Here is a 13551-nt window from a genome sequence, read left to right on the forward strand (position 1 = left end):
GGCCAAACTGCTTAACCTCTACGGGCCTCAGTCACGTCATCTGTAAGTCATGTCATCTGTAAAATGGGGCAACGTCTACCTCAAGGATCGTTGGGCTGAGAAACCTGTGAAACGCTCAGCAGTCCCAGCACACGGTACAGGGCCCATAAAAGGAGCGGTCTTTTAAAACTTAAAGCCGCTGTTGAAGAATCCAGCATTCCCCTGGATATCACACAAATTCTTACGTCTTAATGGCAAGACAATGGGGAAAAAGAACTAAATACATGGGATTGATTGTACAGGCAGTTTTGGTGTTTTCTTTTATCACTGGATACCCAAGGCTTCAGATCCTAAGCTCACCTATGACACACTGTCCTAAAAGCTGAAGGTTAAATAGTCGGTTGACGTGCTTCCCGTTGTTTCCCTCACTCAGGACAACTCGGCTATTCCAAGTTATTCTTCTGTCTCTTCAAAAATGTCCAGTTACATCTCTACCCTTAGAAAGTGCATCAGCTAGATCATCTTAGTGGAACAAAGGCCAGGCGATCTGCTTCCATAAAGATTACAGACAAGAAAGCCCCATGAAGGAGTCCTACTCTGTAACACAGGGGTCACCAGGTGTCAGGGGAGCCAACCTGACTGCAGCTAACAAGTTTTACCAAAGCTATTAGGCCTTGGATTACATTCCAAGGCAGAACCAAAAAACCAGTTGTCCATCAGGGCGATTCCAACTCATGGCAGTGCTGCAAATGGTTAACGCACTCGAACGCTAACTAAAAGGTTGGAGGTTCCAGCCCACCAAGAGACACCTCGAAAGAAAGGGCTGGCGATCTACCGCCGAGAAACCTACCACTGAAAACCCCATGGAGTACAGTTCTACTCTAACACACCTGGGGTACCAAGAGCAGAACTGGTAACTCCTAAGAGAGAAACCACCTGCTCCATACAAACAGACTCTAACCTGGGCCCTCCACTAGTCAAAGTAGGGCAAGCTCACAACCCTTGCAGTGCCACACTTCTCAGTTCTTCAGGGAGTGACTTCTCCAGTGTCAACACAACCCCACCATCTCGTCAGGGAAAAGAGTTAGTCCTCTTTTATAGCCATGCGTCCACTATGTGAGACGGAGTGTGAATCTCCATTTTTTGCAGTGGGGGTGGGGTAAGAGGGGGAACATTCAAAGCAAAAAAGGCTGCACTTCAAAAGGATTAAATCAGACACCGCAAAAAGTGAGGGGTCAAAATCTGAAATCTTCATTCATGAAGATCTGTAAGAGCACTGGATTAGGTCATCTCCAAGGTCTAAAGCTGCCTCTTATTTTCCTTTGTGAAGCCAGCAGTAAATTAACAGAATTCTTTTCACATTCTAAGAGTTCAACTTCACATTAGTAATTTTGGAGGTAGCAAATCACTTAAAAGTCTGACTTAGAGCAACTACAACACGGGGTAAGAGTTATGCCATACAAAGCTCATTGGGGTTTTATACGTTTTAAGTTTTTCTGATTTTCTAGAAGACTGTAAAATCAAGCATGACAAGATTTTCCGTCTAGAAGTCCTGGGTCTGCAGAGGGTGACACAGAAGTCCAGAGAAGTGTTTTGCCCACGGAAGCAAAATCATGTCATCTCCTGCCGGGCAACAGCTAGCATCACCCAGGTCTCTGCTGCTGCTGCAGTGGACTGCTCTCCTTGGTGACGTCTTGCCATGCGCGTGTAAAATGCCACTACCCACTGGTGCATCTCAGACTCTGCCGGTAACGGGGTTAACTAACGCACCCCAAGTGCACGGCCATCGAGTGCAATATGTGGGGCACTGGGGCGACCCCAGCACCACACAACTGCAGCGAGCCCGCTGCCTTAGAGTCGCCGCGAGCCTACAGGACAGAGTAGAACTGCCCCAGCGGGTTTCCAAGGCTGTAATCTTTACGGAAGCAACGGAAGCAGGCTGACGTATCTTTCTCCCGCGGAGAGGCTGGTGGGTTCGAACCGCCAATCTTTCGGTTAGCAGCCCAGCGTTTAACCACTGCGCCACCAGGGCAGCACCCAGCGACCTGCTCAAAACCAGGGCAGCGCTTCTTCTCCGTACCTACCACACGGCGGTTCAGGGGGAAATCGACAGGTAATGGCAAAAAAGAAAAGGGACAACGACCCCTCGCGCCCGGCCCCGGCGACCCGCCGCTGTCTGAGTCCCGGGCCCGTGAGCGGAACGGAGCCCGGGCGGGGCACCGAGCGGCGGGTCCGGGCCGAGGCGGCGGGTACCGTTGGCGGCGGCGGCGGGCGACGGGGACGCGGGGCCGGGGGCGGGGCGGAGGCCGCGGGCGGCCAGGCGGAGGCCGCGGGCCGCGGCGGCGGCGGGCGGGGCGGGAGGGAGATCTCGCTCTCGCTCTCGCCCCGCGGGAAGGGGGGAGGCGGAGACGCGACCGGCTGCGGGAGCTGCAATTACCGTGTGGGCTGCGGAATTCTCGTGGTGTTTGTCGGGGAGATGTGATAATGGCGTCCGTCCTCGCGAGAGAAGCCGCCGCTCTGCGCAAGCGCTGCGCGGCCCTCCCCTCGGTCCGCGGCCCTGCGCGCTCTGCGCAGCCGTACGGGGTGCGCAGGAGGCGGGGGGCGGGGCCCGGGGGCGAGGCCTAGCCTGCGAGTGCCCCCGCGTGCCCAATCGCCGGCTCGGGCCGCGAGTGAGCGTACGCGGGCGTTTTTCTCCCACGCCCCGGTTGTGGTTTCTGGGCTTTTTATTTCTTCTTCACGCCCTCGTTCTCTCTGCTGCCCCGTGATGGGCGCTTCAGCGGAACGTTTGAGGAGTTTGCCTTCCGTTTGAGAGCCAGTAAATGGGCATTAGTCCTCCGGGGGACTACACATCCCGAGGCTCCCTGCGCACGCCGCAGGCAGTGCATTCTGGGTTTTGTAGTCTCACCGTCTGGACCTTGCCTGCTGGTAGTTGTAGTCTCTCCGTACTCTGGGCGCCCCGTCCCGTACCCGCTCCCTCGCCTGCTGGGACTTGTAGTTCATTAAGCACCCCTCCGGATCCGGCCTCGTGCTGACCTTTTTCCTCTGATATTCCTGAATCATTGGGTGGAATTTTTCCAACAAATAGATAGTGTTCAAGGTGCCATCGTGCCTGTCCAGACAATATTGAGTGCACATGCTGTTTTTTTGGTGAAAATATACACAACAAAACATAAATCAACAATTTCTACATGTACTTTCACTCATGTTGATTACATTCTTCAAGTTGTGCAACCATTCTCACAATCCTTTTCCAAATTATTCCAGCACCATTAATGTAAACTCAATGCCCCCTAAGTTTCTCATCTAACCTTTCTAGTTGCTGTTGTCAATTTGATCACGTAGAAATAATTTAAAAGAGCATAATGCTCAAGACAGACATCATTAACTAAATTAAGCTAAACTATTGTTTGGTTTAAAGATGACTTCAGGGGATGGATTTGGAATAAGGTTTAAAGGTTTCCACAGGGTTTTTAATGGCTGATTTTTTTGGAAGCAGACTTTTAGAAAGCCAGGCACCTCTGAGTAGACTTGAACCTCCAAACTTTCACTTAGCAGCCATGCATATTAAACGTTTGCACCACCCAGGGATTCCTATAACATCCACCACTCATCTGTCAGTTTGTTGTACTGTGGTGGCTTGCATGATGCTGTGATGCTGGAAGCTATGCCACCGGTATTTCAAATACCACCAGGGTCACTCATGCTAGAAAGGTTTCAGCAGAGCTTCCAGGCTAAGACAGACTAGGAAGAAGGACATGGAGAACTAATTCTAAAAGAATTGGCCAGTGAAAACCTTATGAATAGCAGTGGGACGTTGTCTGATATAGTGCCAGAAGATGAGCCCCCCAGGTTGGAAGGCACTCAAAAGATGACTGGGGAAGAGCTGCCTCCTCAAGGTAGAGTCGACCTTAATGACATGGATGGAGTAAAGCTTTCAGGACCTTCACTTGCTGATGTGGCATGACTCAAAATGAGAAGAAACAGCTGTCAATGTCCATTAATAATTGGAACCTGGAATGTACGAAGTATGAATCTAGGAAAATTGGAAATCATCAAAAATGAAATGGAATGCATAAACATTGATATCCTAGGCATTAGTGAGCTGAAATGGACTCGTATTGGCCATTTTGAATCAGACAATCATACACTCTACTATGCTGGGAATGACAACTCGAAAAGGAATGGTGTTGCATTCATTGTCAAAAAGAAGGTTTCAAGATGTATCCTGAAATACAATGCTGCCAGTGATAGGATAATATCCATACACCTACAAGGAAGACCAGTTAATACGACTATCATTCATATTTATGCACCAACCACTAGGGCCAAAGATGAAGAAATAGAAGATTTTTATCAGCTGCTACAGTCTGAAATTGATCGAACGTGAAATCAAGATGCATTGACAATTACTGGCGATTGGAATGTGAAAGTTGGAAATAAAGAAGAAGGATCAGTAGTTGGAAAATACGGCCTTGGTGATAGAAACAATGCCGGAGATCGAATGATAGAATTTTGCAAGACCAACGACTTCTTTATTGCAAATTCTTTCTTTCACCAACATAAACGGCAACTATACACATGGACCTCGCCAGATGGAACACACAGAAATCAAATTGACTACATCTGTGGAAAGAGACAATGGAAAACCTCAATATTATCAGTCAGAACAAGGCCAGGGGCCGACTGTGGAACAGACCATCAATTGTTCATATGCAAGTTCAAGCTGCAACTGAAGAAAATCAGAGCAAGTCCACGAGAGCCAAAACATGACCTTGAGTATATCCCACCTGAATTTAGAGACCATCTGAAGAATTGATTTGACGCATTAAATGCTAGTGGCTGAAGACCAGATGAGTTGTGGAATGACATCAAGGACATCATCCATGAAGAAAGCAAGAGGTCATTGAAAAGACAGGAAAGAAAGAAAAGACCAAGATGGATGTCAGAGGAGACTATGAAACTTGCTCTCGAACGTTGAGCAGCTAAAGCAAAAGGAAGAATTGCTGAAGTAAAAGAACTGAACAGAAGATTTCAAAAGGCAGCTCAAGAAGACGAAGTAAAGTATTGTAATGACATGTGCAAAGAGCTGGAGATGGAATTCCAAAAGGGAAGAACACACTCAGGGTTTCTCAATCTGAAAGAACTGAAGAAAAAATTCAAGCCTCGAGTTGCAATAGTGAAGGATTCCATGGGGAAAATATTAAATGATGTAGGAAGCATCAAAAGAAGATGGAAGGAATACACAGAGTCATTATACCAAAAAGAATTAGTCAATGTTCAACCACTTCAAGAGGTGGCTTATGATCAGGAGCCAATGGTACTGAAGGAAGAAGTCAAAGCTGCTCTGAAGGCATTGGCAAAAAACAAGTCTCCAGGAATTGATGGAATATCAATTGAGATGTTTCAACAAACAGATGCAGCACTGGCGGTGCTCACTCATCTATGCCAAGAAATATGGAAGACAGCTTCCTGGCCAACTGACTGGAAGAGATCCATATTTATGCCTATTCCCAAGAAAGGTGATCCAAACGAATGTGGAAATTATAGAACAATATCATTAATATCACATGAAAGCAAAATTTTGCTGAAGATCATTCAAAAAAGGCTGCAGCAGTATATTGACAGGGAACTGCCAGAAATTCAGGCCAGTTTCAGAAGAGGACGTGGAACCAGGGATATCATTGTTGATGTCAGATGGATCCTGGCTGAAAGCAGAGAATACCAGAAGGATGTTTACCTGTGTTTTATTGACTATGCAAAGGCATTCGACTGTGTGGATCATAACAAGTTATGGATAACATCGCGAAGAATGGGAATTCCAGAACACTTAATTGTGCTCATGAGGAACCTTTGCATAGATCAAGAGGCAGTTGTTCAGACAGAACAAGGGGATATTGATTGGTTTAAAGTCAGGAAAGGTGTGTGTCAGGGTTGTATTCTTTCACCATACCTATTTAATCTGTATGCTGAGCAGATAATATGAGAAGCTGGACTATATGAAGAAGAATGGGGCATCAGGATTGGAGGAAGACTTATTAACAACCTGCACTATGCAGACGACACAACCTTGCTTGCTGAAAGTGAAGAGGACTTGAAGCACTTACTAATGAAGATCAAAGACCACAGCCTTCAGTATGGATTGCACCTCAACATAAAGGAAACAAAAATCCTCACAACTGGACCAATGAGCAACATCATAATAAACAGAGAAAAGATTGAAGTTGTCAAGGATTTCATTTTACTTGGATCTACAATCAACGGTCATGGAAGCAGCAGTCAAGAAATCAAAAGATGCATTGCATTGGGTAAATCTGCTGCAAAGGACCTCTTTAAAGTGTTGAAGAGCAAAGATGTCACCCTGAAGACTAAGGTGCGCCTGACCCAAGCCATGGTATTTTCAATCACATCATATGCATGTGAAACCTGGACAATGAATAAGGAAGACCGAAGAAGAGTTGACGCCTTTGAATTGTGGTGTTGGCAAAGAATATTGAATATACCATGGATTGCCAAAAGAACAAACAAATCTGTCTTAGAAGAAGTACAACCAGAATGCTCCTTAGAGGCAAGGATGGCGAGACCGCGTCTTACATACTTTGGACATGTTGTCAGGAGGGATTAGTCCCTGGAGAAGGACATCATGCTTGGCAGAGTACAGGGTCAGCGGAAAAGAGGAAGACCCTCGACAAGGTGGATTGACACAGTGGCTGCAACAATGAGCCGAAGCATAACAACAATTGTAAGGATGGTGCAGTGTTTCGTTCTGTTGTGCATAGGGTCGCTATGAGTGAGAACCAACTCAACGGCACCCAACAACAACAACGATTAACATCACATGCAAGTAATATTTTCCTGAAAATAATTCAAAAATGGTTGCAGCAGTACATCGACAGAGAACTACCAGAAATTCAAGCAGGATTCAGAAGAGGACCTGGAACAAGGAATATCATTGTCAATACCAGATGGATCTTGGCTGAAGGCAGAGAATACCAGAAAGATGTGAACTGGTGTTTTATTGACCACGCAAAGGCATTCAGCAGTGTGAATCATAACAGATTGTGAATAACGTTGCTGTGATGGTTAAGGTTATGTGTCAGCTTGGCTGGGCAATAATTCTCAGTGGCTTGGCAGTTATGTAATGATGTATTTATCCTCCATTTTGTGATATTATGTAATCTATTTCTCAATGGGATGGATTGATACAGTGGCTGCAACAATGGGCTCAAACACAGCAAGGATTGTAAGGATGGCACAGGACTGGGCAATGTTTTGTTCTGTTGTACATAGGGTCATTATGAGTCAGAACCAACCTGAGGACACCTAACAACAGCAATATATAACATATTTCGTACATGTTTATATTTAATACATGTTTATATGTAATATATTATAAATAATATTAATAATGTAAGCCTAATACTCCCCAACACGTTTTCTCCATTTCAAAATGGGCAACTGAGAGCTTGAGGTAACTAAGGCCATGATGAACCTGTTTTTCTCCTTCCTCTGCCTGCCTCCTCCTTCATGTAAGTTTGTTAATGACTTTGTTTTGACCTAATGTTAATGACTTTGTTCTTGTTCTAATCTGATGCAAGTAACTTTGTTTTGTTCTGTCGGACCACCTGTGACTTACAACCCCCCCCCCACAGGAAAATCAGAGCCCAGATGTCTGACATGTATATCTTTAGCCTGATAAAGAGATGTCCAGCATGTATCTCTTTAGTCTGATAAAGAGTCTTTTATCACTATGTTGTAATGAATAACTCCTCTGGCCATACCATCTGTGGGCTAGGAAGACACTTGTGACCCTTGTAAAATTCTATATAAGCTCTGATGTAAAATTGCTCTTTGGGACTCCATAGAGACAGCCTGTGTTGCTATCGGGTCCCCTTTGATGTATACATCCTCTTAGTAAGCTCTCTCACTCTTTCTGACTTGGAGTACGTTTCATTGGCTCAACTGCTCCAGGGCACGGACCCTGATCGGGTAACAATAAGGATATATTGTACTTTATGTCACATAAATGTGCGTTTGTGGGTACTCACAAGAAAAAAGTAAAACTATAGACAACTCCCAGAAATGTGAATCATGGTTCTTTCTGTGTGCTGGTATTACCACTGCTTCTCATTTGCTCCTTTATAGCCGTCTCTATTTCCAGAGTTTTTAACAATAAACAAAAGCTACTTTGCTACTCCAAACACACAACAGTAGATCTATGTAAATTTGGAAAAGAAAATACCTTACCTTGAGTTTCCTGCTGACTTCCCTTTTGCTGGCAATAAAAACATGATTCAGGGCCATAGCCAGCTGTGCGACCTTGAGCAACCTTACTGAATGAGTTACAGTTTCTTCCAAAATTAGCATTCTGGGGTTCTACCGAAGCTGGTCGCTGGATTACTTTACAGCAAAAGTCCCTTCAATAAATTGCAAAGAAGAACCACAGAAGGTCCGCATGTGACCCTAACAGTCCTCAGCATGTTTTCTCCTTTTTCAAAGCGGGCAACTGAGAGCTTGGCATAACTAACTCCCTGATGAACCTATAAGTTTTTCTCCTTCCTCTGCCTGCCCCCTCCCTCATATACCTCTGTTAATGACTTTGTTTTGACCTAATTTTAATGGCTTTGTTCTTTGTTTTAAACTGGTGCAAATAACCTTTAGTTATGTCTGACTACCTGTGGCTTACAACCCCCAAAGGAAAATTAGAGCCCAGGTATCTGATATGTACATCTTTAGCCTAATAAAGAGATGTCTGACAGGTATCTTTTGTCACTGTCCTGTAGTGAATAACTCCTATTGAGCATACCTCCCGCCAAGTGACTACAAAGACACTTCTAACCCTTGTAAGATTCTATATAAGTTCTAACGTAAAATTGCTCTTTGGGACTCTATAGAGAGGGTTTAGAGACATGCTGTGTTGCTGTCGGGTCCCCGGTGATGTACACATCTCCTTAGTAAACTTTCTCACTCTTTCTGACTTGGAGTATGTTTCATTGGCTCAACTGCTCCAGGGCACAGACCCTAATCGGGTAACAAGCACTGGAAAAGGTAGTGAAAGAGATTTAGATATTAAAATGAGGTCCTCCTATTTAGAGATGAGGAAAAGGTCCAAAGAGATGAGAAAAACTGCTCAGTAAGGTCATGTGGCTGGAAGGAGGTAAAAGCAGAGTTTGAAATCCAAAACTTGGTTAGAACACAGTCTAGAACCAACTCACACTGGGGGACAGGGTTGCAGACGCAAGTCACAAAAATTCAGTGAGAAGAATCAAAACCAAAGTCATTGCCATCGAGTCAATTCTGACTCAACATGGCAGCCGTATAAGCCAGAGCAGAACTACCCCACAGCGTCGCCAAAGAGCAGCTGATGGATTCCACCTGCTGACTTTTTGGTTCGCAGCCAAGCTCTTAACCACTGCGCCACCAGTGAGAAGAGTGAGGGCAAAAACATTCTGGAGAGATGTGCTTCCCACCCACATCTCCACCTCAAACATGGCCAGCTTTTACATTCTTAAAGTAAGTAATATAAGCAATGTGAGAATTCTTAACATGGACCTAAGAAGCACATAAACTTGAAGATGGTATTTTTTCATATTATTGCAAAATATCGCACAGTCCTTTTCAACAGCATCCTTTCAAGCGTGAGTTTACCTACTCTTTCATCCCAGAGTGAAGCACAGCGCTTGGTTCTGTGTTGTACGCAGGCATAAATAAGCGAGTTAGTGAGTGGGTGGGCAAAGGGTGAATACATTTTTGTTGTTGTTACTGAGAATATATACAGCAAGGCCATTGCCATCGAGTCAATTCCAACTAATAGCGAGTAGAACTGCCCCATAGGGTTTCCAAGGAGCAGTTGGTGAATTCAAGCTGTTGACCTTTTAGTAGTTAGCAGTCAAGCTCTTAACCACTGTGCCACAGCAAAATATACACCAATTCAATAGTTTCTATATGTACCATTTAGTGACTTTGATTACATTCTTTGAGTTGTTGCAGCCATTCTCACCTTCCTTTTTGGAGTTGTTCCTCCCTCATCAACATAAATTCACTGTCCCTAAAAAGGTTCCTATCAATGAGTTGCTGTTGTCAATTTGATCCTGTATACATAGTTCTTAAAAGAGCATGATGCCCAAGGTAGACTTTTTTTTACTAGTTAAGCTCCCATTGTTTGGTTTTAAAAAGACTTCAGGGGGTATTTTTGGTTTAAGATTTAAAGATTATCTCAGGGTGTTAGTTTCAGGGGTTCATCCAGCCTCCCTGGCTCCAGAAAGTCTGGAGTTCATGAAAATTTGGCATGCTGTTCTTCATTTTCCCCCTTTTGATCAGGATCCCTCTATAGGCTCTTTGATGAAAATGTTCAGTAATGGTAGCCGTGCACCATCCAGTTCTTCTGGTCTCATGGCAAAGGAGGCAAGTGTTCATGGAGGCAATTAGCCACACCTTCCATATCCTCCTTCTGTTTGTGATGCTCTTTCTTCCTCTGTTGCTCCAGGCAAATAAAGACCAATTGGGCCTTGGATGGCCACTTGCAAGCTTTTAAGAGCCTAGGCACTACCCAATAAACTAGGAGGTAGGACAGAAGCACTAAACATGTTATTAGCCCAATTAACTGGGAAGTCACATATAACAATGATCCTAAACCTCTAAACCAAGAAACCAAATCCCACGAGGTTTTTGGTTGTACATAATCGGCTTTGGCAGCTACTCCTTTTTATTTTTCTTTTGTCATTGTTATAAATATATCTATCACACAACTTTTGTCAATTCAACTTTTTATAGGTGTACAACTTATTGTCAGCAATTTCAATAATCAGCTGTGCAACCCTAGCCTTAATCAATGTGATATTCCCATCACCATTAACCCCTCCCCCTTTCCTCCTCCTGCCCCTGGTAACCACTTGTCTGAGTCATCTAAAACGAAAAACCAAACCCGTTGCCGTCGAGTTGATTCCGACTTATAGAGACAGAATAGAACTGCCCCATGTGGTTTCCAAGGAGTGCCTGGTGGATCCGAACTGCTGACCTTTATGGTTAGCAGCCATAGCTCTTAACCACTATGCTGCCAGGGTTTCCCCTAGTCTCTAGTGCTGCTATACCAGAAATACCACAAGTGGATTGCTTTAACAAAAAAGTTTATTTCCTCACAGTAATAGTAGGCTTAAAGTCCAGATTCAGGGCATCAGCTCCAGGGGAAGGCTTTCTTTCTCTGTCAGCCTTCTCATCAATGTTCCCCCGGACTAGGAGTTTCTCCTTGCAAGGACCCAGGGTCCAAAGCACTCGCTCTGCTGCCAGTACTGCCTTCTTGGTGGTATGAGGTCCCTCTGTCTCTCTGCTGGCTTCTATCTTTTATATCTCAAAAGAGATTGCCTCAAGACACAATATCGAGTCCTGCCTCACTAACACAACTGCCGGCCAACCCCCCTCATTAACATCGTAGAGTCAGGATTTACAACATACAGGAAAATCACGGCAATACTGGGAATCACGGCCCATCCAAACTGATACACACATTTTTGGGGGAACATAATTCAACCCATGAGACCACTAATAAACCTAGTTCTCTATACGTTTGCCTTTTCTTGTCTTTTTATACAAGCAAAGTCATACAATATTTGTCCTTCGTGATTGACTTATTTCGCTCAACAGAATGTCTTCCAGTTGCATCCATATTGTGTAGCATGTATCAAAACTTCATTTCTCCTACTGGCTGAGTAGTATTTCATTCTGTGTATGTACCACATTTCGTTTATCCATTCATCCGTTTCCACCTTTTGGCAGTTGTGAATAGTGCTGCAATGAACGTTGGTATATAAGTCTCTGGGTCTCTGTTTTCAAGTCTTTTGGTTATGTACCTAGGAATGGAATTGCTGGGTCATACGGTAGTTTTTTTGGAAACCCTGGTGGCGTAGTGGCTAAGTGCTAATGCCGCTAACCAAAGGGTCAGAAGTTCGAATCCGCCAGGCGCTCCTTGGAAACTCTATGGGGCAGTTCTACTCTGTCCTATAGGGTTGCTATGAGTCGGAATCGACTCAACGGCACTGGGCTTGGTCTTTGGTTTTTTATGGTAGTTTTATTTTTAGTTTTTTGAGGAATCGCCACACTGTTTTCCACATGGCTATACCATTTTGCATTCCCACCAGCAGTGGGCAAGGGTTCATTTTCCTCTCATCCTCACCAACATTTTTTATTTTCTGTTTTTTTTTTAATCTTAGCCATCCTAGTGGAAGTGAAATGGTATCTCATTTTGGTTTTAATTTGCATCTCTCTGATGACTAAAGATACTGAGTATCTTTTGATGTGTTTGTTGGCCATTCAAATGTCTTCTTTGGTGAAACATCTATTCAACTCCTTTGCCCATTTTATGATTGTGTTGTGTTTTTGTTGTTAAGTTGTTAATTTTTTATATCTATTTCGGTTATTGGATTCTTGTCGGATACATGGTTTCCAAAGGTATTCTCCCAGTTGGTAGCTTGTCTTTTAACTTTTTTGGTAAAGTCTTTCAATGAATAAATGTTTTTAATTTTTATGAGGTCCTACTTATTTATCTTTTGCTGTTTGTGCTTTTGTTATTACATCAGATAACCCATTGTTAAAAGCTAGGCCTAACACGTTGGCCCTGCTTTTTCTTTAAGAATTGTATGGTTTTAGTTTGCACATTTATGTCAATTCATTTTGAATTCGTTTTTGTGTATAGTGTGGGGTGAATACATTTTTAACCATCCAGTAGACTAAGACTTTACTGAAGAGTTCCAAGCTACTGTTGAATAAGTCTTGATCAGGAGTTAAGCCAATCAAAATTATAACTATAATTGTGCTGAAGTCATTGACTTCTCTTTTTTGTTTTTGATTTTTTTAGATTTATTTATTTTTACTTTGCTGCCCAAGAAGCAAACATAGAGATGTTTTCAACATCTAGTTGATTAACCATGGTGAAAAAAGAAATTAAGTAGTTAGCAATCAGCAAAGACAGCCATCTACCATGAGGTTTCACTTACCACAGGAGAAGCCCTCCCCTTGCCAGTCAGTTAATGCAAGAATACAATCCAATTTCCTGTGGTTAATTAGACTAAAGTCACATTAAAAGCCAAACCAAACCTGTTGCTGTTGAGTTGATTCTGATGCATAGCAACCCTATAGGACAGAGTAGATAGTGTTTCCAAGGAGCAGCTGGTGGATTCGAACTGCTGATCTTTTGGTTAGCAGCCAAGTTCTTAACCACTGCGCCACCAGAGCACCAAAGTCACATTAGTGGGGGCTTTATAAGAGGAAGAGGAGGTGCACTTGGGCCTGTGTGGCAACAGGAATGGGGGACATCTTGGATACATGTGCACTGGGTGTTTGCAAAGATCTTCAAGGACTCCTTCATCAAAATCACACAATGCCCACATCAAGTAAACCCTGGAATTCTCCAGAAGGTTCCTCTTCCTGAAGATGTCACTAAGATAGAGAAATGGGAGTTATTTATAAAGCTCTAAGTTGCTCAGGAAAAGCCCAGGAGCCTACAGCATGGACTTATGAGAAGGAACTTGGATTTGGCCCAACCAGGGCGGGATTCCCAGCTTTTCTTTGCCAAATAGGTGA

At 43.9% G+C, this 13551-nt stretch overlaps 2 protein-coding genes across 7 annotated transcripts in view; one reads left to right on the top strand and one right to left on the bottom strand.

The window, feature by feature from the left end:
- The window catches only part of BANP (BTG3 associated nuclear protein), a 99052-nt gene extending 96522 nt beyond the window's left edge, over positions 1-2530 (bottom strand). For all 6 annotated transcript variants that reach the window (XM_003418065.4, XM_010597810.3, XM_003418063.4 and 3 more), the window contains exon 1: positions 2417-2530. The gene's annotated coding sequence lies outside the window, so the exon portion shown is untranslated. The remainder of the gene's footprint in view (positions 1-2416) is intronic.
- CA5A (carbonic anhydrase 5A) overlaps positions 494-13551 on the top strand; it is a 49115-nt gene continuing 36057 nt past the window's right edge. The window contains exon 1 of the mRNA XM_003418066.4: positions 494-2092. The gene's annotated coding sequence lies outside the window, so the exon portion shown is untranslated. The remainder of the gene's footprint in view (positions 2093-13551) is intronic.

Source organism: Loxodonta africana, chromosome 21 (assembly GCF_030014295.1).
Source record: "Loxodonta africana isolate mLoxAfr1 chromosome 21, mLoxAfr1.hap2, whole genome shotgun sequence".
Lineage (NCBI taxonomy): Eukaryota > Metazoa > Chordata > Mammalia > Proboscidea > Elephantidae > Loxodonta > Loxodonta africana.